Source organism: Pseudophryne corroboree, chromosome 6, assembly GCF_028390025.1.
Source record: "Pseudophryne corroboree isolate aPseCor3 chromosome 6, aPseCor3.hap2, whole genome shotgun sequence".
Classification (NCBI taxonomy): domain Eukaryota; kingdom Metazoa; phylum Chordata; class Amphibia; order Anura; family Myobatrachidae; genus Pseudophryne; species Pseudophryne corroboree.
Genome location: NC_086449.1, coordinates 668,313,407 through 668,339,204, shown reverse-complemented (window position 1 = coordinate 668,339,204; position 25,798 = coordinate 668,313,407).

Sequence of the window (25,798 nt, the reverse complement as noted above, 5' to 3'; positions counted from 1 at the left end):
TATTTGCACTCTGGCATCAAGAGTAAGTGCGCTGTCCATTTCTGCCAGAAGAGGGTTATGGACGCGACAGTGGTCAGGTGATGCGGATTCCAAACGGCATATGGAAGTATTGCCGTATAAAGGGGAGGAGTTATTTGGGGTCGGTCTATCGGACCTGGTGGCCACGGCAACGGCTGGGAAATCCACCTTTTTACCCCAGGTCACCTCTCAGCAGAAAAAGACACCGTCTTTTCAGGCTCAGTCCTTTCGTCCCCATAAGGGCAAGCGGGCAAAAGGCCACTCGTATCTGCCCCGGGGCAGAGGAAGGGGAAAAAGACTGCAGCAGACAGACTCTTCCCAGGAACAGAAGCCCTCCCCCGCTTCTGCCAAGTCCTCAGCATGACGCTGGGGCCTTACAAGCGGACTCAGGCACGGTGGGGGCCCGTCTCAAGAATTTCAGCGCGCAGTGGGCTCACTCGCAAGTGGACCCCTGGATCCTGCAGGTAGTATCTCAGGGGTACAAATTGGAATTCGAGACGTCTCCCCCTCGCCGGTTCCTGAAGTCTGCTTTACCAACGTCTCCCCCCGACAGGGAGGCGGTATTGGAAGCCATTCACAAGCTGTATTCCCAGCAGGTGATAATCAAGGTACCCCTCCTACAACAGGGAAAGGGGTATTATTCCACGCTGTTTGTGGTACCGAAGCCGGACGGCTCGGTGAGACCTATTTTAAATCTGAAATCCTTGAACACTTACATACAAAGGTTCAAATTCAAGATGGAATCACTAAGAGCAGTGATAGCGAACCTGGAAGAAGGGGACTATATGGTGTCTCTGGACATCAAGGATGCTTACCTCCATGTCCCAATTTACCCTTCTCACCAAGGGTACCTCAGGTTTGTGGTACAGAACTGTCACTATCAGTTTCAGACGCTGCCGTTTGGATTGTCCACGGCACCCCGGGTCTTTACCAAGGTAATGGCCGAAATGATGATTCTTCTTCGAAGAAAAGGCGTCTTAATTATCTCTTACTTGGACGATCTCCTGATAAGGGCAAGGTCCAGAGAACAGTTAGAGGTCGGAGTAGCACTATCTCAAGTAGTACTACGACAGCACGGATGGATTCTAAATATTCCAAAATCGCAGCTGATTCCGACGACACGTCTGCTGTTCCTAGGGATGATTCTGGACACAGTACAGAAAAAGGTGTTTCTCCCGGAGGAGAAAGCCAGGGAGTTATCCGACCTAGTCAGGAACCTCCTAAAACCAGGCCAAGTGTCAGTGCATCAATGCACAAGGGTCCTGGGAAAAATGGTGGCTTCTTACGAAGCGATTCCATTCGGCAGATTCCACGCAAGAACTTTTCAGTGGGATCTGCTGGACAAATGGTCCGGATCGCATCTTCAAATGCATCAGCGGAAAACCCTGTCTCCAAGGACCAGGGTGTCTCTCCTGTGGTGGTTGCAGAGTGCTCATCTTCTAGAGGGCCGCAGATTCGGCATTCAGGACTGGGTCCTGGTGACCACGGATGCCAGCCTGAGAGGCTGGGGAGCAGTCACACAGGGAAGAAATTTCCAGGGCTTGTGGTCAAGCATGGAAACGTCACTTCACATAAATATCCTGGAACTAAGGGCCATTTACAATGCCCTAAGTCAGGCAAGGCCTCTGCTTCAGGGTCAGCCGGTGCTGATCCAGTCGGACAACATCACGGCAGTCGCCCACGTAAACAGACAGGGCGGCACAAGAAGCAGGAGGGCAATGACGGAAGTTGCAAGGATTCTTCGCTGGGCGGAAAATCATGTGATAGCACTGTCAGCAGTGTTCATTCCGGGAGTGGACAACTGGGAAGCAGACTTCCTCAGCAGACACGATCTCCACCCGGGGGAGTGGGGACTTCACCCAGAAGTCTTCCACATGATTGTGAACCGTTGGGAAAAACCAAAGGTGGACATGATGGCGTCCCGCCTCAACAAAAAACTGGACAGATATTGCGCCAGGTCAAGGGACCCTCAGGCAATAGCAGTGGACGCTCTGGTAACACCGTGGGTGTACCAGTCTGTGTATGTGTTCCCTCCTCTGCCTCTCATACCCAAGGTACTGAGAATCATAAGAAGGAGAGGAGTAAGGACTATACTCGTGGCTCCGGATTGGCCAAGAAGGACTTGGTACCCGGAACTTCAAGAGATGCTCACGGAAGACCCGTGGCCTCTACCTCTAAGAAAGGACCTGCTCCAGCAGGGACCATGTCTGTTCCAAGACTTACCGCGGCTGCGTTTGACGGCATGGCGGTTGAACGCCGGATCCTGAAGGAAAAAGGCATTCTGGATGAAGTCATCCCTACCCTGATCAAAACCAGGAAGGATGTAACTGTGCAACATTATCACCGTATTTGGCGTAAATATGTTGCGTGGTGTGAGGCCAGGAAGGCCCCTACAGAGGAATTTCAACTGGGTCGTTTCCTGCATTTCCTGCAAACAGGACTGTCTATGGGCCTAAAATTAGGGTCCATTAAGGTTCAAATTTCGGCCCTGTCAATATTCTTCCAAAAAGAACTAGCTTCAGTTCCTGAAGTTCAGACGTTTGTCAAGGGGGTACTGCATATACAGCCTCCTTTTGTGCCTCCAGTGGCACCTTGGGATCTCAATGTAGTTTTGGGGTTCCTAAAATCACATTGGTTTGAACCACTCACCACTGTGGACTTAAAATATCTCACATGGAAAGTGGTAATGCTGTTAGCCCTGGCCTCAGCCAGGCGTGTCTCAGAATTGGCGGCTTTATCCTATAAAAGCCCTTACCTAATTTTTCATACGGACAGGGCAGAATTGAGGACTCGTCCTCAATTTCTCCCTAAGGTGGTTTCAGCATTTCACTTAAACCAGCCTATTGTGGTGCCTGCGGCTACTAGGGACTTGGAGGATTCCAGGTTGCTGGACGTAGTCAGGGCCCTGAAAATATATGTTTCCAGGACGGCTGGAGTCAGAAAATCTGACTCGCTGTTTATCCTGTATGCACCCAACAAGCTGGGTGCTCCTGCTTCTAAGCAGACTATTGCTCGTTGGATTTGTAGTACAATTCAGCTTGCACATTCTGTGGCAGGCCTGCCACAGCCAAAATCTGTAAAAGCCCATTCCACACGGAAAGTGGGCTCATCTTGGGCGGCTGCCCGAGGGGTCTCGGCTTTACAACTTTGCCGAGCAGCTACTTGGTCAGGGGCAAACACGTTTGCTAAATTCTACAAATTTGATACCCTGGCTGAGGAGGACCTGGAGTTCTCTCATTCGGTGCTGCAGAGTCATCCGCACTCTCCCGCCCGTTTGGGAGCTTTGGTATAATCCCCATGGTCCTTTCGGAGTCCCCAGCATCCACTAGGACGTCAGAGAAAATAAGAATTTACTTACCGATAATTCTATTTCTCATAGTCCGTAGTGGATGCTGGGCGCCCATCCCAAGTGCGGATTGTCTGCAATACTTGTACATAGTTATTGTTACAAAAAATCGGGTTATTATTGTTGTGAGCCATCTTTTCAGAGGCTCCTCTGTTATCATGCTGTTAACTGGGTTCAGATCACAAGTTGTACGGTGTGATTGGTGTGGCTGGTATGAGTCTTACCCGGGATTCAAAATCCTTCCTTATTGTGTACGCTCGTCCGGGCACAGTATCCTAACTGAGGCTTGGAGGAGGGTCATAGGGGGAGGAGCCAGTGCACACCAGGTAGTCTTAAAGCTTTTACTTTTGTGCCCAGTCTCCTGCGGAGCCGCTATTCCCCATGGTCCTTTCGGAGTCCCCAGCATCCACTACGGACTATGAGAAATAGAATTATCGGTAAGTAAATTCTTATTTTTAATTTTCTCCTGCATAGCCCAGTAAAATGTTGCAATTTTAAATATTGACTTGTGCCTTCTGGGGGTCCACTTCTTAACCAAACCCAGCCAAATCTCATCCTAACCCTCTGTTCCACGTTCTCTATGTACCCCATCTGTGTCACCCATGTCTGTCTACCCCTCCCCTTTAGATTGTAAGCTCTCAAGAGCAGGGTCCTCTTCCCTCATGTGCTTATCCTTTGTCTTACTTTAATAATCTTCAACTGTACCACATCCAGCAGTCTTCTGCCACCTGATACTTATTCCAGTGTCATCTGCTTATGTACTATGTTTATTTACCCTGTACTTGTCCTATACTGTGATCAACTGTAAATTGCTGCTATTTATGTACTCTGTGATTGGGTGCTGCAGAACCCTTGTGGCGCCATATAAATAAAGGATAATAATAATAATATAGGGTGTATAATCCCCAGGTGTATCTCACACATCACACAGTACAGTATATAGGGTGTATAATCCCAAGGTGTATCTCACACATGGCTCAGTACAGTATATAGGGTGTATAATCCCCATGTGTATCTCACACATCACACAGTACAGTATATAGGGTGTATAGTCCCCAGGTGTATCTCACACATTGCTCAGTACAGATTACAGGATGTATAATCACCAGGTGTATAACACACGTCGCACAGTACAGTATATAGGGTGTATAATTAATTACCAGGTGTATCACACACATCACACAGTACAGTATATAGGGTGTATAATCCCCAGGTGTATCTCACACATCACACAGTACAGTATATAGGGTGTACAATCCCCAGGTGTATCTCACACATCACACAGTACAGTATATAGGGTGTATAATCCCCAGGTGTATCTCACACATCACACAGTACAGTATATAGGGTGTATAATCCCCAGGTGTATCTCACACATCACACAGTACAGTATATAGGGTGTATAATCCCCAGGAGTATCTCACACATCGCTCAGTACAGTATATAGGGTGTATAATCCCAAGGTGTATCTCACACATCGCTCAGTGCAGTATACAGAGTGTATAGTCACCAGGTGTATCACAAATGTTGCACAGTACAGTATACAGGGTGTATAATCCCCAGGTGTATCTCACACATCGCTCAGTACAGATTACAGGATGTATAAAATCACCAGGTGTATAACACACGTCGCACAGTACAGTATACATACTGGTCACAACAATGCAGCAGATATTGAGCACTGATCAGGATACTAGAAGTTACACAGAGCTGCAAGATACAGCAATGGCCTACTGTACTGTACTATATGTATACTGCTGGTCACCAAAATGCTACACTGTTCTACTATATACTGCTCACAATAATACAGCACAGAGATAGTATACTTGACACTGAGCTGCAAGATACAGCAATGGCCTACTGTACTGTACTACTATAATTATATACTGGTGGTCCCCAGTCCCCACAATGCAGAACACTGAGCACAGATATTTGCAGCACACTGAGCACAGATATGGAGCGTTTTCAGGCAGAGAACGTAGATATTTTCAGCACACTGAGCACAGATATTTTCAGCACACTGAGCACAGATATTTGCAGCACACTGAGCACAGATTACGGAGCTTTTCAGGGAGAGAACGCAGCCACGTCCTCTCCGTTCAATCTCCAATGCACGAGTGAAAATGGCGGCACCGCGCGGCTCTTTATATAGAATACGAATCTCGCGAGAATCCGAGACAGCGGGATGATGACGTTCGGGCGCGTTCGGGTTAAACGAGCAAGGTGGGAAGATCTGAGGCTGCCTCGGAACTAGAGATGAGCGCCTGAAATTTTTCGGGTTTTGTGTTTTGGTTTTGGGTTCGGTTCCGCGGCCGTGTTTTGGGTTCGAACGCGTTTTGGCAAAACCTCACCGAATTATTTTTGTCGGATTCGGGTGTGTTTTGGATTCGGGTGTTTTTTTCCAAAAACACTAAAAAACAGCTTAAATCATAGAATTTGGGGGTCATTTTGATCCCAAAGTATTATTAACCTCAAAAACCATAATTTACACTCATTTTCAGTCTATTCTGAATACCTCACACCTCACAATATTATTTTTAGTCCTAAAATTTGCACCGAGGTCGCTGTGTGAGTAAGATAAGCGACCCTAGTGGCCGACACAAACACCGGGCCCATCTAGGAGTGGCACTGCAGTGTCACGCAGGATGTCCCTTCCAAAAAACCCTCCCCAAACAGCACATGACGCAAAGAAAAAAAGAGGCGCAATGAGGTAGCTGTGTGAGTAAGATTAGCGACCCTAGTGGCCGACACAAACACCGGGCCCATCTAGGAGTGGCACTGCAGTGTCACGCAGGATGTCCCTTCCAAAAAACCCTCCCCAAACAGCACATGACGCAAAGAAAAAAAGAGGCTTTTTACTGATATTTGGTGTTTTGGATTTGACATGCTCTGTACTATGACATTGGGCATCGGCCTTGGCAGACGACGTTGCTGGCATTTCATCGTCTCGGCCATGACTAGTGGCAGCAGCTTCAGCACGAGGTGGAAGTGGATCTTGATCTTTCCCTAATTTTGGAACCTCAACTTTTTTGTTCTCCATATTTTATAGGCAGAACTAAAAGGCACCTCAGGTAAACAATGGAGATGGATGGATTGGATACTAGTATACAATTATGGACGGACTGCCACGGTTAGGTGGTATAAAAAAACCACGGTTAGGTGGTATATATTATAATAATAATACAATTATGGATGGACGGACTGCCTGCCGACTGCCGACACAGAGGTAGCCACAGCCGTGAACTACCGCACTGTACACTGGTTGATAAAGAGATAGTAGTATACTCGTAACAACTAGTATGACACTATGACGACGGTATAAAGAATAAAAAAAAACCCACGGTTAGGTGGTATATATTATAATAATAATACAATTATGGATGGACGGACTGCCTGCCGACTGCCGACACAGAGGTAGCCACAGCCGTGAACTACCGCACTGTACACTGGTTGATAAAGAGATAGTAGTATACTCGTAACAACTAGTATGACACTATGACGACGGTATAAAGAATGAAAAAAAAACCACGGTTAGGTGGTATATATTATAATAATAATACAATTATGGATGGACGGACTGCCTGCCGACTGCCGACACAGAGGTAGCCACAGCCGTGAACTACCGCACTGTACACTGGTTGATAAAGAGATAGTAGTATACTCGTAACAACTAGTATGACACTATGACGACGGTATAAAGAATGAAAAAAAAACCACGGTTAGGTGGTAGGTATATAATAATAAATAATACAATTCTGGTCGGACGGACTGCCTGCCGTGTGCCGACACAGAGGTAGCCACAGCCGTGAACTACCGCACTGTACACTGGTTGATAAAGAGATAGTAGTATACTCGTAACAATTAGGATGACACTATGACGGTATAAAGAATGAAAAAAAAACCACGGTTAGGTGGTAGGTATATAATAATAAATAATACAATTCTGGTCGGACGGACTGCCTGCCGTGTGCCGACACAGAGGTAGCCACAGCCGTGAACTACCGCACTGTACACTGGTTGATAAAGAGATAGTAGTATACTCGTAACAATTAGGATGACACTATGACGGTATAAAGAATGAAAAAAAAACCACGGTTAGGTGGTAGGTATATAATAATAAATAATACAATTCTGGTCGGACGGACTGCCTGCCGTGTGCCGACACAGAGGTAGCCACAGCCGTGAACTACCGCACTGTACACTGGTTGATAAAGAGATAGTAGTATACTCGTAACAATTAGGATGACACTATGACGGTATAAAGAATGAAAAAAAAACCACGGTTAGGTGGTAGGTATATAATAATAAATAATACAATTCTGGTCGGACGGACTGCCTGCCGTGTGCCGACACAGAGGTAGCCACAGCCGTGAACTACCGCACTGTACACTGGTTGATAAAGAGATAGTAGTATACTCGTAACAATTAGGATGACACTATGACGGTATAAAGAATGAAAAAAAAACCACGGTTAGGTGGTAGGTATATAATAATAAATAATACAATTCTGGTCGGACGGACTGCCTGCCGTGTGCCGACACAGAGGTAGCCACAGCCGTGAACTACCGCACTGTACACTGGTTGATAAAGAGATAGTAGTATACTCGTAACAATTAGGATGACACTATGACGGTATAAAGAATGAAAAAAAAACCACGGTTAGGTGGTAGGTATATAATAATAAATAATACAATTCTGGTCGGACGGACTGCCTGCCGTGTGCCGACACAGAGGTAGCCACAGCCGTGAACTACCGCACTGTACTGTGTCTGCTGCTAATATAGACTGGTTGATATTTAAAGAGATATTAGTAGTATACAACAATACTATACTGGTGGTCAGGCACTGGTCACCACTCCTGCAGCAAAAGTGTGCACTGTTAATTAATATAATTGTACTCCTGGCTCCTGCTAACAACCTGCAGTGCTCCCCAGTCTCCCCCACAATTAATTATAAGCTTTTAATTTATACATTGATGACTGTGCAGCACACTGGGCTGAGCTGAGTGCACACAGACTGAGTCACACTGTGTGACTGACTGTGCTGTGTATCGTTTTTTTTTTCAGGCAGAGAACGGATATAGCAGAGAGAAGTGAACGGATATATTATATTAAATAAAAGTTAACTAGCAACTGCACTGGTCACTGACTGGGGTAAACTAACTCTGTCTGCGACTCTGCACAATCTCTCTCTATCTAATCTATCTATCTCTATTCTAATGGAGAGGACGCCAGACACGTCCTCTCCCTATCAATCTCAATGCACGAGTGAAAATGGCGGCGACGCGCGGCTCCTTATATAGAATCCGAGTCTCGCGATAGAATCCGAGCCTCGCGAGAATCCGACAGCGTCATGATGACGTTCGGGCGCGCTCGGGTTAACCGAGCAAGGCGGGAAGATCCGAGTCGCTCGGACCCGTGGAAAAAAAAGTGAAGTTCGTGCGGGTTCGGATTCAAAGAAACCGAACCCGCTCATCTCTACTCGGAACCATGTAAAATAGGTGAAGTTCGGGGGGTTCGGATCTCGGAGAACCGAACCAGCTCATCTCTAATCAGGAGACAGCATAACTCCGGAATTGCTGTAGCAATGTACTCAAAAATTGGTATACATACTGTATGCCTTACAATCTGGGAACACTGTGGGGGGAAGACACCCCTAGCACCCCTAGGGCTGATGCAGCAGCTCTGAGTATTTCAGCAGACAGCATAACTCTGGAATGCCTGCAGCAATTTGCAAAAACTTGGTACACATATGACTTAAGGGGGGTACACACGGAGAGATCCATGTTTAAAAACTAAGCAATCTGACTATATTGCTTAGATTTTAAGCACAGATTTGCTGTGTGTATGCCTCCCAGCGATAACGATGAGCGGCCCCTGGGGTGGGCTAGCAGCACAGACTATATAAGGACATGCATGATATGTCAGTGATCAGAGGGCTGCATGTGACAGGGATATGACATGGGGAGGGGAATGAAGGTAGCACGAACCCACATACTGAGAGTTATATAGTGGAAGAAGCATGGTCCCCCAGCAGCACAGGGTATATCAGGAGATATGTAAGGATGTGCCCTGTGGGCACATCCATGTTGCCGTCCCTAGCTGGGGACAGCGCTGGGGCAGCTTGTCTGTCCCCAGCGCTTGGTGCGTGGCGGCGGGTGTCCGGTGCAGGGATTACCTTTTTCCCTGCACCGGACCAGAGACTGCGGGGGGCATTTAAATCTTGGCGCCCTCCGGGAGCCAATCGCGGCTCCCGGAGCGGCAGCCAATCGGAGAGTGACGCGGCGAGCCAATCGGCGCTCGCCGCGTCATAGGCCCCGGCGTCTGACGTCAGACGCCGGGCGGGAGCCGTTCGAAAAGGAGGCCGCGCCGAAGAGCGCGAAGAAGAGAAGACACGGCCGGGAGCAGCGGAGGAGGTCGTCGGCGCGCCGGAGCGCAGAAGAGGATCCGGCGCCGAGGAGAAGACGACGACCGCGGGGAGAGGAGGTCCTGAGGCCGCGGAAGAGGCCAGAAGACGTCGGCCTGCAGAAAGAAGATGTCCAGCGGCGGCTGGACGCAGGGAAGAGACGGAGGCGCCGCTGGCCAGGACGGGTCAGCGGCAGAAGACGGTGGAGGCCCCCAGGTTAGGTAAGGCCTCAGTGAGGCTATCCTCCCCCTCCCCTTTTCCTCCCTCGACCACCAGGGACGGGCATTAGGCCCGAGGACACAATTCAGGCGCTAGGCCTGGGCGCAGTTAGGAGTTTGGGCCCCCAATATTTGATGAGGTGGTTTGGGCATTAGGCCCAAGCCACCCCACTCATGCGGCACCAGTTAGGCGGGCACTAGGCCCGGGGAACAATCTAGGCACTAGGCCTGTGGCTAATAGAGGGCGTTAGGCCCTAGGGTATTTGTGGCCAAATCAGGGATACGATAAGGTGACCCTGGGCACAAGGCCCAGGTCACCCAACGGGCGGCAAGTAGGCGGGCGCTAGGCCCGTGGGCAAAGTCAGGCCTCCGGCCTGTGGGCAGTTAGGGGGCGCTAGGCCCAGCGAAGCAGTGTTTCCCTGAGGTGAGTAAAGGTGGTACTGGGCGCTAGGCTCAGGCCACCCTGAGAGTACGGTAGGTGGGTGAGCTGTGCGGTCCCCACTACTGGGTGTTCTGGGTCGGGTAGATAAAGGGACAGCACCGTTTTATGTTGTAACTCCGATAGTGTGTATATGTTGTTACCGTGCAGGGCAAAGTGTATGTGTTGTGTAAGTTGTGCATAGTTGTGTTGCACCACACCCACAGAGCTAGTTTGAGGGCTCCGCTGTTGTAGATAGTATAGGGTGTGACACTAGGTCAGAGTTAGGCCCTGCACGGCTGTTTCTCTTTGCCTCCTTACAGGGACCTGTAAGTGGAGAAGATCGGAGTGCAAGACTTGTGACGGTGAGTAGCATCCGTGTACGTCTGTCCCTTGTTTGTCCCCGAGCGCCGGAGTTAGGATTGCTCACGGACGTGAGAATCCCTTTCATCACACTACGTGCGAAAGCGCGAGTGTGTGAAAGCTGGGTAGCTGAGGCTTTGTGCCGGTGATGACCATTCACCAAGCCGGTGAAGGTCGCAGCCACCCCTGGGGTATCCCCTGTTCCACTGGAAGAAGGGTCGATACCCCCTTTAATGTAAACCATTCTCTCCTCAGCTCGGTCGACGGTCAGCTCCAAGAGGGAATCGCCGTGTCCGGATCCGACTGAAGAATTCCAGGTCCGTTGAAGGTTCCGGTACCTGAAGGTGAGAAAGAGCGGCGCCTGGTGAGTACAGAGTCTACACCTGCACGGCAGCAGGCACCACCACACGCACCGCACCTCTCACACTTGGCGTAGTCGGCAGGATCAAAGAGACCGGATCACGGACACGATGTGGAACGCCACCAAGAAGACCTCCCTGCGGACGGCTCCGGAGAAGACTCACCCCCGGACGTGTGCGGACCAGAGCGACTGGGTGACGGTGTCTGGGGCAGACATCCTGAAGATGGTGCAGCGGTCGGTCCAGCGTGAAAAAGAAGAGCGCCGGGAGAAGGGGCGCAAGAAGGCCGCTGTGACGCCCTGCAAGAAATGTCGGCAAACAGGTCACTTTGCCGACGAGTGCACTTGGCGAGAGACGTCCCCAAAGAAGGTGGTCCAGGAAGCGGACCGAAGACGTCAGAAGGGCCAAGCGAAGAAGGAGTCCTGGTGTTTGCTCTGCGGAAACTACGGGCATGAGCACAACAGTTGTCCTTGGGACGAAGAGTTGAGCGAAGACGAGGTTGATTCCTGGTGTGAAAACTGTGGAGATCCCCGACATCGGCTCCTGGAATGTCCATGGACTGAAGACCGGACGGACTACGAGGCCACGGTGAAGCAGCTGACGGAGTCTCGTCAGCAGCTTTGGGACCGGGTGGCTGCAGAGCCTGTGTGTGCGCTCTGCGAGGCGAGAGGACATGCGCTTCCCGATTGTCCGTGGAACGAAGACCGGATGATTGCGGATGGTCGCGCCCAGAGATGGGAGGAGGAAACCAGGGAAATGGAGCGGAAGGCCTTGCTTGAAGTTAGTTCGCAGGTGCCCATTTCCTCTGAGCCGGAACCAACGGGTGAAGATTCCCCAGTGAAGGAGGTGGATCAGGAACCCGTCTTGGAGAAGGTGACAGTGGCCCTCCCTTGTTGGAAGTGTCGGCGACCAGGACATGCGGCCAGTGAGTGTCCTTGGGAAGATGCCGCGGACCTACTCTGTCCCAAGAAAGTGACCCCAGTAAGGCAGAATCCTTTCCCGCATGAGGCGGAGGTGGACGACTGGGAGGTGAAGAGACCACGCTGCGAAGAAAAGCGTGAAGACCCAGTGACTGAGACGTCTGGAATCTCTCCACGATGGAACCGTACACGACCAGGACGTGCGGAACAGGAGTGTCCTGGGTACCAAGAGATGCCAGCGGAAGCGAAGGAGTACGCTGAGGAAGTAACGATGCCAGCGGAAGCGAAAGAGTACGCTGAGGAAGCAGAGGTGCCAGCGGAAGCGAAGAAGTACGCTGAGGAGGAAAGTAATACCCCAGTCCAAGTATCGGAGGAGGACTCGGACTACGGTGAGCTGTCCGCCGACGAATCCCTCCCAGAACAGATGGAGGACGACTCTGGCATCGGAAGCGCCGACGAGAGTGACTGGCAGGATCGGGTGGAGTCATGCTCCCAGTTGAATGCCCTCCGGAAAGAGGAGGAGATAGTCCTGGAGCAAGAATACCTGCCAGGAGTGCCGAAATGGACCGACGTACGGGGACAGGACTGCGATGCCGTGGGAGGACCCGTTCCAGAGGAAGAGATAGGACCTTTGGAGATGCCCCACGAGGAAATGCGACATGTGGTGGCTGTTGCCCGGGAGGAAACGGATGCCCCGGAAGATTCCGCTGTTGGGTGGTGGTCGATACCACACCCGGACGACAGGGACGAAGCCACAGACGGTATCGGAGGCCAAGAGTGGGTGACTGTTGTCCCCGTGGAGGAAGATTCCCCTTGGTGGCCAACGTCAAGCGACCGTGAGGAGATGCCACTCCCCCAGAGGATCCGCCGATGGAGGTCAGGACGTAAGAGGAACCCGGAGCTGGAGGAGGAAGGATGTGGGGTCGCAGCTGGTCCAGGCTGGGCCCCCGAATGTACCTTCGCCGGAGGGACCTCTGAACTCCCTGACCCGCGGACAATGGAAGTCGTGAGGAACTTTGTAGGGACTACAAAGGAAAAAGGGGGGGGAAATGTAAGGATGTGCCCTGTGGGCACATCCATGTTGCCGTCCCTAGCTGGGGATAGCGCTGGGGCAGCTTGTCTGTCCCCAGCGCTTGGTGCGTGGCGGCGGGTGTCCGGTGCAGGGATTACCTTTTTCCCTGCACCGGACCAGAGACTGCGGGGGCATTTAAATCTTGGCGCCCTCCGGGAGCCAATCGCGGCTCCCGGAGCGGCAGCCAATCGGAGAGTGACGCGGCGAGCCAATCGGCGCTCGCCGCGTCATAGGCCCCGCCCCCGGCGTCTGACGTCAGACGCCGGGCGGGAGCCGTTCGAAAAGGAGGCCGCGCCGAAGAGCGCGAAGAAGAGAAGACACGGCCGGGAGCAGCGGAGGAGGTCGTCGGCGCGCCGGAGCGCAGAAGAGGATCCGGCGCCGAGGAGAAGACGACGACCGCGGGGAGAGGAGGTCCTGAGGCCGCGGAAGAGGCCAGAAGACGTCGGCCTGCAGAAAGAAGATGTCCAGCGGCGGCTGGACGCAGGGAAGAGACGGAGGCGCCGCTGGCCAGGACGGGTCAGCGGCAGAAGACGGTGGAGGCCCCCAGGTTAGGTAAGGCCTCAGTGAGGCTATCCTCCCCCTCCCCTTTTCCTCCCTCGACCACCAGGGACGGGCATTAGGCCCGAGGACACAATTCATGCGCTAGGCCTGGGCGCAGTTAGGAGTTTGGGCCCCCAATATTTGATGAGGTGGTTTGGGCATTAGGCCCAAGCCACCCCACTCATGCGGCACCAGTTAGGCGGGCACTAGGCCCGGGGAACAATCTAGGCACTAGGCCTGTGGCTAATAGAGGGCGTTAGGCCCTAGGGTATTTGTGGCCAAATCAGGGATACGATAAGGTGACCCTGGGCACAAGGCCCAGGTCACCCAACGGGCGGCAAGTAGGCGGGCGCTAGGCCCGTGGGCAAAGTCAGGCCTCCGGCCTGTGGGCAGTTAGGGGGCGCTAGGCCCAGCGAAGCAGTGTTTCCCTGAGGTGAGTAAAGGTGGTACTGGGCGCTAGGCTCAGGCCACCCTGAGAGTACGGTAGGTGGGTGAGCTGTGCGGTCCCCACTACTGGGTGTTCTGGGTCGGGTAGATAAAGGGACAGCACCGTTTTATGTTGTAACTCCGATAGTGTGTTATATGTTGTTACCGTGCAGGGCAAAGTGTATGTGTTGTGTAAGTTGTGCATAGTTGTGTTGCACCACACCCACAGAGCTAGTTTGAGGGCTCCGCTGTTGTAGATAGTATAGGGTGTGACACTAGGTCAGAGTTAGGCCCTGCACGGCTGTTTCTCTTTGCCTCCTTACAGGGACCTGTAAGTGGAGAAGATCGGAGTGCAAGACTCGTGACGGTGAGTAGCATCCGTGTACGTCTGTCCCTTGTTTGTCCCCGAGCGCTGGAGTTAGGATTGCTCACGGACGTGAGAATCCCTTTCATCACACTACGTGCGAAAGCGCGAGTGTGTGAAAGCTGGGTAGCTGAGGCTTTGTGCCGGTGATGACCATTCACCCAGCCGGTGAAGGTCGCAGCCACCCCTGGGGTATCCCCTGTTCCACTGGAAGAAGGGTCGATACCCCCTTTAATGTAAACCATTCTCTCCTCAGCTCGGTCGACGGTCAGCTCCAAGAGGGAATCGCCGTGTCCGGATCCGACTGAAGAATTCCAGGTCCGTTGAAGGTTCCGGTACCTGAAGGTGAGAGAGAGCGGCGCCTGGTGAGTACAGAGTCTACACCTGCACGGCAGCAGGCACCACCACACGCACCGCACCTCTCACAGATACATAATGTGCTACACTATATAACTGTAAATAAATAATTAATTTCAGAGGGCCACTGACATGATGTGAGGAGGGGAATGGATGCAGCTGGAAGCCACAGACTGAGAGTTGTATAGTGGGAAGGGCAGGGTCCCTTGGGGGACCAAAAAGGGTTCTGGCCACTACACAAAGTGCGTCAGGGAAGCAAGATACAGTATGTCTATATACTAGATCTCCAACCAACATAAATTAAAGAACAACTATCATTCTAATTTGCCATCCTCATCCTGTAGCGAAGCACGGGTATTCCGCTATCTACAATGTTATTTATACTGTGTGTTTAATATTTCCATTTATTTTTGTAAACAGACATTCTTAAAATCCCAGCCAACGCTGGGTACTCCAGCTAGTTTATAATAAATGTAATAATCCATATGGATTACACATGTGGCCACAAATGTCATCACTTCCTGTGATGACCTGTACATAAAGTATGAAGCTTCATAGCGAAGTTAAATATTCTCTATTTAGCAGCAGCCTCAAATATGTTGAAATAAATACATTAAATATGATAAAAAGAGCCAAATACAGGCAGTTCCGCTGGTGGAACACATATGAACCGTGTATGCATAATTTCCAGAAGCGCAATTGGAATACATATATGCCGTGTGCATCAATTCCAGTTCCCGGTTCCTAGAGTATTGTTAGAGAAGTGACTGATCCAGGTAGGGATGGCCATTGGTGGGCTGTCCATCAATGGTTGCCATTGATGCACCATCAGTGATAACCATCAATGGCTCTTAAACCATCTATGGCAAGCCATCGATGGTTTACACCACTTGATGCCTCCTGCTGAAAGGTTCTGGCTGGGCCGCAGGCAAATAAAAAAACAGAAGCGGGGCTTAGAGGGTGTTGGGGGGGCAGAGCTATGCTCTGTGTCTCGTCACCTTGCAAAAAAAATTAAAAAATATTCGGTTTGGCTTTACTATCGATGGAGGGAAACCATCTGGTTCTCTCCCATTGATGGCAAAAGCAGTCGACATTTGGATTTGGAATCATCGATGGTCGATGGCCATCTCTAGGTCCAGGTGGTGGAACGCGTTGAGGTCAGCATGCATCACTTCTGGTCTCCGATTCGCCCGTTGTTATAGTTGAAACAGCCAACACAAGTGGTGGGACGCACAGCGGCCATATTCACAAGTTCAATTGGAACGCCCCATATCAATATATATTGCATTTGAAACAAATACAGATGACATGTCCTCCTTAATACATTACTTGTAGAAGTGATGGAATGCACAACAACCATCTTTCTGGTCCAGGTGGAATGCACGGCGGCCATCTTATCTGTGACCATATTAGAGCTGCAAGGGTTGCTAAGCAACCAAAAGTAGACAAAATTAGTATGTAATACACTGCAGCTAATTTTTTCAATACACCACTTAACGATATTTTGTAAAGTAATGAACAAAAGCTAGTTTGTGAGGAATATATATTTATTTGGGCAAATAGACATGTTTTGTACACAAATAGATTGAGTTAACATTTCCTTAAATTTTTTACTCATCAAAATATCCACCCTTAGCAGTAAACCCAGCAGTGCAAACATTTGCCATTCTTTAGGTCAACTTCTTTAAAGATTCAGCTCTGCATGCAGCCCACTTGTCTTGTAGTAAATCCCAAAGGTGATTTTGGCCCATTACTTGCACATCTCGAACACCTGTCAAGTAGAGATGAGCGGGTTCGGTTCCTCTGAATCCGAACCCGCCCGAACTTCAGTTTTTTTTACACGGGGCCGAGCGACTCGGATCTTCCCGCCTTGCTCGGTTAACCCGAGCGCGCACGAACGTCATCATCACACTGTCGGATTCTCGCGAGGCTCGGATTCTATCGCGAGACTCGGATTCTATATAAGGAGCCGCGCGTCGCCGCCATTTTCACACGTGCATTGAGATTGATAGGGAGAGGACGTGGCTGGCGTCCTCTCCGTTTAGAAATTAAAATAGGAGAGTGAGAGTGAGACACGTTCATTACTATACTTACTGGAGCTTAGGAGGAGTTATTATATTATACTACTAGTGACTGATGACCAGTGACCTGACCACCAGTGCAGTTTTATAATTTATTAATATTTAAATAATAATCCGTTCTGTTCTTGTTCTCTGCCTGAAAAAAACGATACACAGCTTAATTGTGGGGGAGACTGGGGAGCAGTTATAGGTTATAGCAGGAGCCAGGAGTACATATTAAACAGTGCACACTTTTGCTGCCAGAGAGAGACTAGTGCCACTGCCAGTGTGACTGACCACTGTGACCAGTGACCTGACCACACTGACCACCAGTACTATAGTACTATATTTATTGATTGTCTGCCTGAAAAAGTACACTCGTCGTGGACTCGTGTGACTTGTGTGGTGTTTTTTTCTTCTTTAAAAAACTCATTCTGCTGACAGACAGTGTCCAGCAGGTCCGTCATTAATATCTGACTGTGCTCACACAGCTTAATTGTGGGGGAGACTGGGGAGCAGTTATAGGTTATAGCAGGAGCCAGGAGTACATATTAAACAGTGCACACTTTTGCTGCCAGAGAGAGACTAGTGCCACTGCCAGTGTGACTGACCACTGTGACCAGTGACCTGACCACACTGACCACCAGTACTATAGTACTATATTTATTGATTGTCTGCCTGAAAAAGTACACTCGTCGTGGACTCGTGTGACTTGTGTGGTGTTTTTTTCTTCTATAAAAAACTCATTCTGCTGACAGACAGTGTCCAGCAGGTCCGTCATTATATAATATTATATACCTGTCCGGCTGCAGTAGTGATATATTTTTTATATCATTATTTATCATCCAGTCTATACTAGCAGCAGACACAGTACGGTAGTTCACGGCTGTAGCTACCTCTGTGTCGGCACTCGGCAGTCCATCCATAATTGTATACCACCTACCCGTGGTTTTTTTTTTCTTTCTTCTTTATACATACTACATCTCATTATCAACCAGTCTATATTAGCAGCTAGTATCTAGCTAGTATTATTAGCTAGTACTATTGTTAGCTAGTATTAGTACTAGTATTATTAGCTAGTACTAGTATCCATCCATCTCCATTGTTTACCTGAGGTGCCTTTTAGTTGTGCCTATTAAAATATGGAGAACAAAAATGTTGAGGTTCCAAAATTAGGGAAAGATCAAGATCCACTTCCACCTCGTGCTGAAGCTGCTGCCACTAGTCATGGCCGAGACGATGAAATGCCAGCAACGTCGTCTGCCAAGGCCGATGCCCAATGGCATAGTACAGAGCATGTCAAATCCAAAACACCAAATATCAGTAAAAAAAGGACTCCAAAACCTAAAATAAAATTGTCGGAGGAGAAGCGTAAACTTGCCAATATGCCATTTACCACACGGAGTGGCAAGGAACGGCTGAGGCCCTGGCCTATGTTCATGGCTAGTGGTTCAGCTTCACATGAGGATGGAAGCACTCAGCCTCCCGCTAGAAAAATGAAAAGACTCAAGCTGGCAAAAGCAGTAGCACCGCAAAGAACTGTGCGTTCTTCGAAATCCCAAATCCACAAGGAGAGTCCAATTGTGTCGGTTGCAATGCCTGACCTTCCCAACACTGGACGTGAAGAGCATGCGCCTTCCACCATTTGCACGCCCCCTGTAAGTGCTGGAAGGAGCACCCGCAGTCCAGTTCCTGATAGTCAGATTGAAGATGTCAGTGTTGAAGTACACCAGGATGAGGAGGATATGGGTGTTGCTGGCGCTGGGGAGGAAATTGACCAGGAGGATTCTGATGGTGAGGTGGTTTGTTTAAGTCAGGCACCCGGGGAGACACCTGTTGTCCGTGGGAGGAATATGGCCGTTGACATGCCTGGTGAAAATACCAAAAAAATCAGCTCTTCGGTGTGGAGGTATTTCAACAGAAATGCGGACAACAGGTGTCAAGCCGTGTGTTGCCTTTGTCAAGCTGTAATAAGTAGGGGTAAGGACGTTAACCACCTCGGAACATCCTCCCTTATACGTCACCTGCAGCGCATTCATAATAAGTCAGTGACAAGTTCAAAAACTTTGGGTGACAGCGGAAGCAGTCCACTGACCAGTAAATCCCTTCCTCTTGTAACCAAGCTCACGCAAACCACCCCACCAACTCCCTCAGTGTCAATTTCCTCCTTCCCCAGGAATGCCAATAGTCCTGCAGGCCATGTCACTGGCAATTCTGACGATTCCTCTCCTGCCTGGGATTCCTCCGATGCATCCTTGCGTGTAACGCCTACTGCTGCTGGCGCTGCTGTTGTTGCTGCTGGGAGTCGATGGTCATCCCAGAGGGGAAGTCGTAAGCCCACTTGTACTACTTCCAGTAAACAATTGACTGTCCAACAGTCCTTTGCGAGGAAGATGAAATATCACAGCAGTCATCCTGCTGCAAAGCGGATAACTGAGGCCTTGACAACTATGTTGGTGTTAGACGTGCGTCCGGTATCCGCCGTTAGTTCACAGGGAACTAGACAATTTATTGAGGCAGTGTGCCCCCGTTACCAAATACCATCTAGGTTCCACTTCTCTAGGCAGGCGATACCGAGAATGTACACGGACGTCAGAAAAAGACTCACCAGTGTCCTAAAAAATGCAGTTGTACCCAATGTCCACTTAACCACGGACATGTGGACAAGTGGAGCAGGGCAGGGTCAGGACTATATGACTGTGACAGCCCACTGGGTAGATGTATGGACTCCCGCCGCAAGAACAGCAGCGGCGGCACCAGTAGCAGCATCTCGCAAACACCAACTCTTTCCTAGGCAGGCTACGCTTTGTATCACCGGTTTCCAGAATACGCACACAGCTGAAAACCTCTTACGGCAACTGAGGAAGATCATCGCGGAATGGCTTACCCCAATTGGACTCTCCTGTGGATTTGTGGCATCGGACAACGCCAGCAATATTGTGTGTGCATTAAATATGGGCAAATTCCAGCACGTCCCATGTTTTGCACATACCTTGAATTTGGTGGTGCAGAATTTTTTAAAAAACGACAGGGGCGTGCAAGAGATGCTGTCGGTGGCCAGAAGAATTGCGGGACACTTTCGGCGTACAGGCACCACGTACAGAAGACTGGAGCAACACCAAAAACGCCTGAACCTGCCCTGCCATCATCTGAAGCAAGAAGTGGTAACGAGGTGGAATTCAACCCTCTATATGCTTCAGAGGTTGGAGGAGCAGCAAAAGGCCATTCAAGCCTATACATCTGACCACGATATAGGAGGTGGAATGCACCTGTCTCAAGCGCAGTGGAGAATGATTTCAACGTTGTGCAAGGTTCTGATGCCCTTTGAACTTGCCACACATGAAGTCAGTTCAGACACTGCCAGCCTGAGTCAGGTCATTCCCCTCATCAGGCTTTTGCAGAAGAAGCTGGAGACATTGAAGGAGGAGCTAACATGGAGCGATTCCGCTAGGCATGTGGGACTTGTGGATGGAGCCCTTAATTCGCTTAACCAGGATTCACGGGTGGTCAATCTGTTGAAATCAGAGCACTACATTTTGGCCACCGTGCTCGATCCTAGATTTAAAACCTACCTTGGATCTCTCTTTCCGGCAGACACAAGTCTGCTGGGGTTGAAAGACCTGCTGGTGAGAAAATTGTCAAGTCAAGCGGAACGCGACCTGTCAACATCTCCTCCTTCACATTCTCCCGCAACTGGGGGTGCGAGGAAAAGGCTCAGAATTCCGAGCCCACCCGCTGGCGGTGATGCAGGGCAGTCTGGAGCGACTGCTGATGCTGACATCTGGTCCGGACTGAAGGACCTGACAACAATTACGGACATGTCGTCTACTGTCACTGCATATGATTCTCTCACCATTGAAAGAATGGTGGAGGATTATATGAGTGACCGCATCCAAGTAGGCACGTCACACAGTCCGTACTTATACTGGCAGGAAAAAGAGGCAATTTGGAGGCCCTTGCACAAACTGGCTTTATTCTACCTAAGTTGCCCTCCCACAAGTGTGTACTCCGAAAGAGTGTTTAGTGCCGCTGCTCACCTTGTCAGCAATCGGCGTACGAGGTTACATCCAGAAAATGTGGAGAAGATGATGTTCATTAAAATGAATTATAATCAATTCCTCCGCGGAGACATTGACCAGCAGCAATTGCCTCCACAAAGTACACAGGGAGCTGAGATGGTGGATTCCAGTGGTGGATTCCACTCCTAGATGGGCACGGTGTTTGTGTCGGCCACTAGGGTCGCTTATCTTACTCACACAGTCAGCTACCTCATTGCGCCTCTTTTTTTCTTTGCGTCATGTGCTGTTTGGGGAGGGTTTTTTGGAAGGGACATCCTGCGTGACACTGCAGTGCCACTCCTAGATGGGCCCGGTGTTTGTGTCGGCCACTAGGGTCGCTTATCTTACTCACACAGTCAGCTACCTCATTGCGCCTCTTTTTTTCTTTGCGTCATGTGCTGTTTGGGGAGGGTTTTTTGGAAGGGACATCCTGCGTGACACTGCAGTGCCACTCCTAGATGGGCCCGGTGTTTGTGTCGGCCACTAGGGTCGCTTATCTTACTCACACAGTCAGCTACCTCATTGCGCCTCTTTTTTTCTTTGCGTCATGTGCTGTTTGGGGAGGGTTTTTTGGAAGGGACATCCTGCGTGACACTGCAGTGCCACTCCTAGATGGGCCCGGTGTTTGTGTCGGCCACTAGGGTCGCTTATCTTACTCACACAGTCAGCTACCTCATTGCGCCTCTTTTTTTCTTTGCGTCATGTGCTGTTTGGGGAGGGTTTTTTGGAAGGGACATCCTGCGTGACACTGCAGTGCCACTCCTAGATGGGCCCGGTGTTTGTGTCGGCCACTAGGGTCGCCCAGCTTAGTCATCCAGCGACCTAGGTGCAAATTTTAGGACTAAAAATAATATTGTGAGGTGTGAGGTATTCAGAATAGACTGAAAATGAGTGTAAATTATGGTTTTTGAGGTTAATAATACTTTGGGATCAAAATGGCCCCCAAATTCTATGATTTAAGCTGTTTTTTAGTGTTTTTTAAAAAAAAACACCCGAATCCAAAACACACCCGAATCCGACAAAAAAAATTCGGTGAGGTTTTGCCAAAACGCGTTCGAACCCAAAACACGGCCGCGGAACCGAACCCAAAACCAAAACACAAAACCCGAAAAATTTCCGGCGCTCATCTCTACTGTCAAGCTGATCCCAAAAGAGTTAAACTTGATTGCAGTCAGGATCTGGGGTGGCAAAACCAGGTTCCTTAGCACCTGTTGTCATAGGTTTGAATGACTATACTTATTGCAAGGACTAGATGTATGTTTTTGGTCATTATTTTTCTGTAGTATCAAACCATGACCAATAAAGGGGATGCCGGAAGGGGTGGCATGGCGCGCCAGGATGTTGCAGTAGCATTTGGAGTCCATAATTATTTTGATTACCAAACTGCACCACCTCTGAAACATCCCAAGACCATAATGGAATCTCCTCAATGCTTAGCTGTGGGCTGAATGCAAGCAAGAAGCATGCACTCACCATTCACAATGAATGAACTTGCGCCTCTTGGACCCAAACACCCCAGATTTAATTTCATCTGTGAAATTAACCTTTTCTACTTACTAATGGTCCAGCTTGGGTGGTATTCATGTGACCGCCGGTCAGCTGACCGACAGTCACATGGCCTCCTCCACCAGCCCGACGGGTCACTGTCCCGATGGTCGGCATGAAGACCAACAGGGACTATGTCCACTCGTGGGTGTCCACGACACCCATAGAGTGGGAATAGTACCGGTGGCGACCGCAGGTCACCACTGAGCCCGCAGCGTGGCGAGCGCAGCGAGGCCGCAAGGGGCTTGCTGCACTCGCCCCTCCCTGCCGGGATCCCGGCGTCGGTAAGCTGCCAGGATCCCGGCGTCGCTAAGCTGACCGGCGGTCAGGAGACCGCCGGTCAGCCGTACTACACCCGTCCAGCTCCTGTGCTTTTTAGCTCATAATAGCCTTTTATTTAAGGCCTAAGCTAGAGGTTCTCAAACGGTGTGCCGTGGACCCTGGGGTGCCTCGGGACAAATGCAAGTGTGCCCTGGGTTTCGTGGTCAAGGACCAATTCAAATTATTATGGTCAATCTACTAGGCATAATCAGTACTGATGGCTGTCAATCATAAAATATGTGGACAAAAAGAAGCAAATCTCGCTTATCACCACACAAGTGAACCTAGGGATGACATAAACACAATTTACTTAATTTCATATGTATTTGAAAATGTCTCAATAATACCCCTTTCACACCAGAAATGCAGGGACTTACCTGGAAATATGGTGCCGGGATCATGCCAGGTTATTCCCGGGTTGGCTCTCATTTACACCAATCTTTCTCTGACGTCCTAGTGGATGCTGGGAACTCCGTAAGGACCATGGGGAATAGACGGGCTCCGCAGGAGACTGGGCACTCTAAAAGAAAGATTAGGTACTATCTGGTGTGCACTGGCTCCTCCCACTATGACCCTCCTCCAGACCTCAGTTAGATTTCTGTTCCCGGCCGAGCTGGATGCACACTAGGGGATCTCCTGAGCTCCTAGAAAGAAAGTTTATTTTAGTTTTTTTTATTTTACAGTGAGACCTGCTAGCAACAGGCTCACTGCATCGAGGGACTAAGGGGAGAAGTAGTGAACCTACCTGCTTGCAGCTAGCTTGGGCTTCTTAGGCTACTGGACACCGTTAGCTCCAGAGGGATCGACCGCATGGAACTGGCCTTGGTGTTCGTTCCCGGAGCTGCCCCGCCATCCCCCTTACAGAGCCAGAAGCAAGAAGAGGTCCGGAAAATCGGCGGCAGAAGACATCAGTCTTCACCAAGGTAGCGCACAGCACTGCAGCTGTGCGCCATTGCTCCTCATACACACTTCACACTCCGGTCACTGATGGATGCAGGGAGCTGGGGGGGGGGGGGGGGGGGGCGCCCTGAGCAGCAATAAAAACACTTTGGCTGGCAAATATATCACAATATATAGCCCCAGAGGCTATATATGTGATAAATACCCCTGCCAGAATCTATAAAAAAGTGGGAGAAAAGTCAGCGAAAAAGGGGCGGAGCTATCTCCCTCAGCACACTGGCGCCATTTTCTCTTCACAGTGCAGCTGGAAGACAGCTCCCCAGGCTCTCCCCTGTAGTTTGCAGGCTCAAAGGGTTAAAAAGAGAGGGGGGGGCACTAAATGTAGGCGCAATATTGTATATACAAGCAGCTATTGGGAAAAATTCACTCAATATAGTGTTAATCCCTAAATTATATAGCGCTCTGGTGTGTGCTGGATTATTCTCTCTCTGTCTCCCCAAAGGGCTGTGTGGGGTCCTGTCCTCAGTCAGAGCATTCCCTGTGTGTGTGCGGTGTGTCGGTACGGCTGTGTCGACACGTTTGATGAGGAGGCTTATGTGGTGGCAGAGCAGATGCCGATAAATGTGATGTCGCCCCCTGTGGGGCCGACACCAGAGTGGATGGATAGGTGGAAGGTATAAACCGACAGTGTCAACTCCTTACATAAAAGGCTGGATGACGTAACAGCTGTGGGACAGCCGGCTTCTCAGCCCGCGCCTGCCCAGGCGTCTCAAAGGCCATCAGGGGCTCAAAAACGCCCGCTCCCTCAGATGGCAGGCACAGATGTCGACACGGAGTCTGACTCCAGTGTCGACGAGGTTGAGACATATACACAATCCACTAGGAACATCCATTACATGATCCCGGCAATAAAAAATGTGTTACACATTTCTGACATTAACCCAAGTACCACTAAAAAAGGGTTTTATGTTTGGGGAGAAAAAGCAGGCAGTGTTTTGTTCCCCCATCAAATGAGTGAATGAAGTGTGAAAAAGCGTGGGTTCCCCCGATAAGAAACTGGTAATTTCTAAAACGTTACTGATGGCGTACCCTTTCCCGCCAGAGGATAAGTTACGCTGGGAGATATCCCCTAGGGTGGATAAGGCGCTCACACGTTTGTCAAAAAAGGTGGCACTGCCATCTTAGGATACGGCCACTTCGAAGGTACCTGCTGATAAAAAGCAGGAGGCTATCCTGAAGTCTGTATTTACACACTCAGGTACTAGACTGAGACCTGCAGATAGTGCTGCTGCAGCGTGGTCTGTGACCCTGTCAAACAGGGATACTATTTTGCGAACATAAGAGCATATTAAAGACGTCATCTTATATATGAGGGATGCACAGAGGGATATTTTGCCGGCTGGCATCCAGAATTAATGCAATGTCCATTCTGTCAGGAGGGTATTAGAGACCTGACACTGGACAGGTGATGCTGACTTTAAAAGGCACATAGAGCCTTATAAGGGTGAGGAATTGTTTGGGGGTGGTCTCTGGGACCTCGTATCCACAGCAACAGCTGGGAAGAAAATTTTTTACCTCAGGTTTCCTCACAGCCTAAGAAAGCACTGTATTATCAGGTACAGTCCTTTCAGCTTCAGAAAAGCAAGCGGGTCAAAGGCGCTTCCTTTCTGCACGAGGGAAGAGGGAAAAAGCTGCACCAGTCAGCCAGTTCCCAGAATCAAAATTCTTCCCCCACTTCCTCTGAGTCCACCGCATGACGCGGGGGCTCCACAGGCGTAGCCAGGCCTCAAAAAATTCAGCGATCAGTGGGCTCGCTCACGGGTGGATCCCTGGATCCTTCAAGTAGTATCTCAGGGGTACAAGCTGGAATTCGAGGCGTCTCCCCCCCGCCGTTTCCTCAAATCTGCCTTGCCGACAACTCCCTCAGGCAGGGAGGCTGTGCTAGAGGCAATTCACAAGCTGTATTCCCAGCAGGTGATAGTCAAGGTGCCCCTACTTCAACAAGGACGGGGTTACTATTCCACACTGTTTGTGGTACCGAAACCGGACGGTTCGGTGAGACCCATTTTAAATTTGAAATCCTTGAACACATACATAAAAAAAATTCA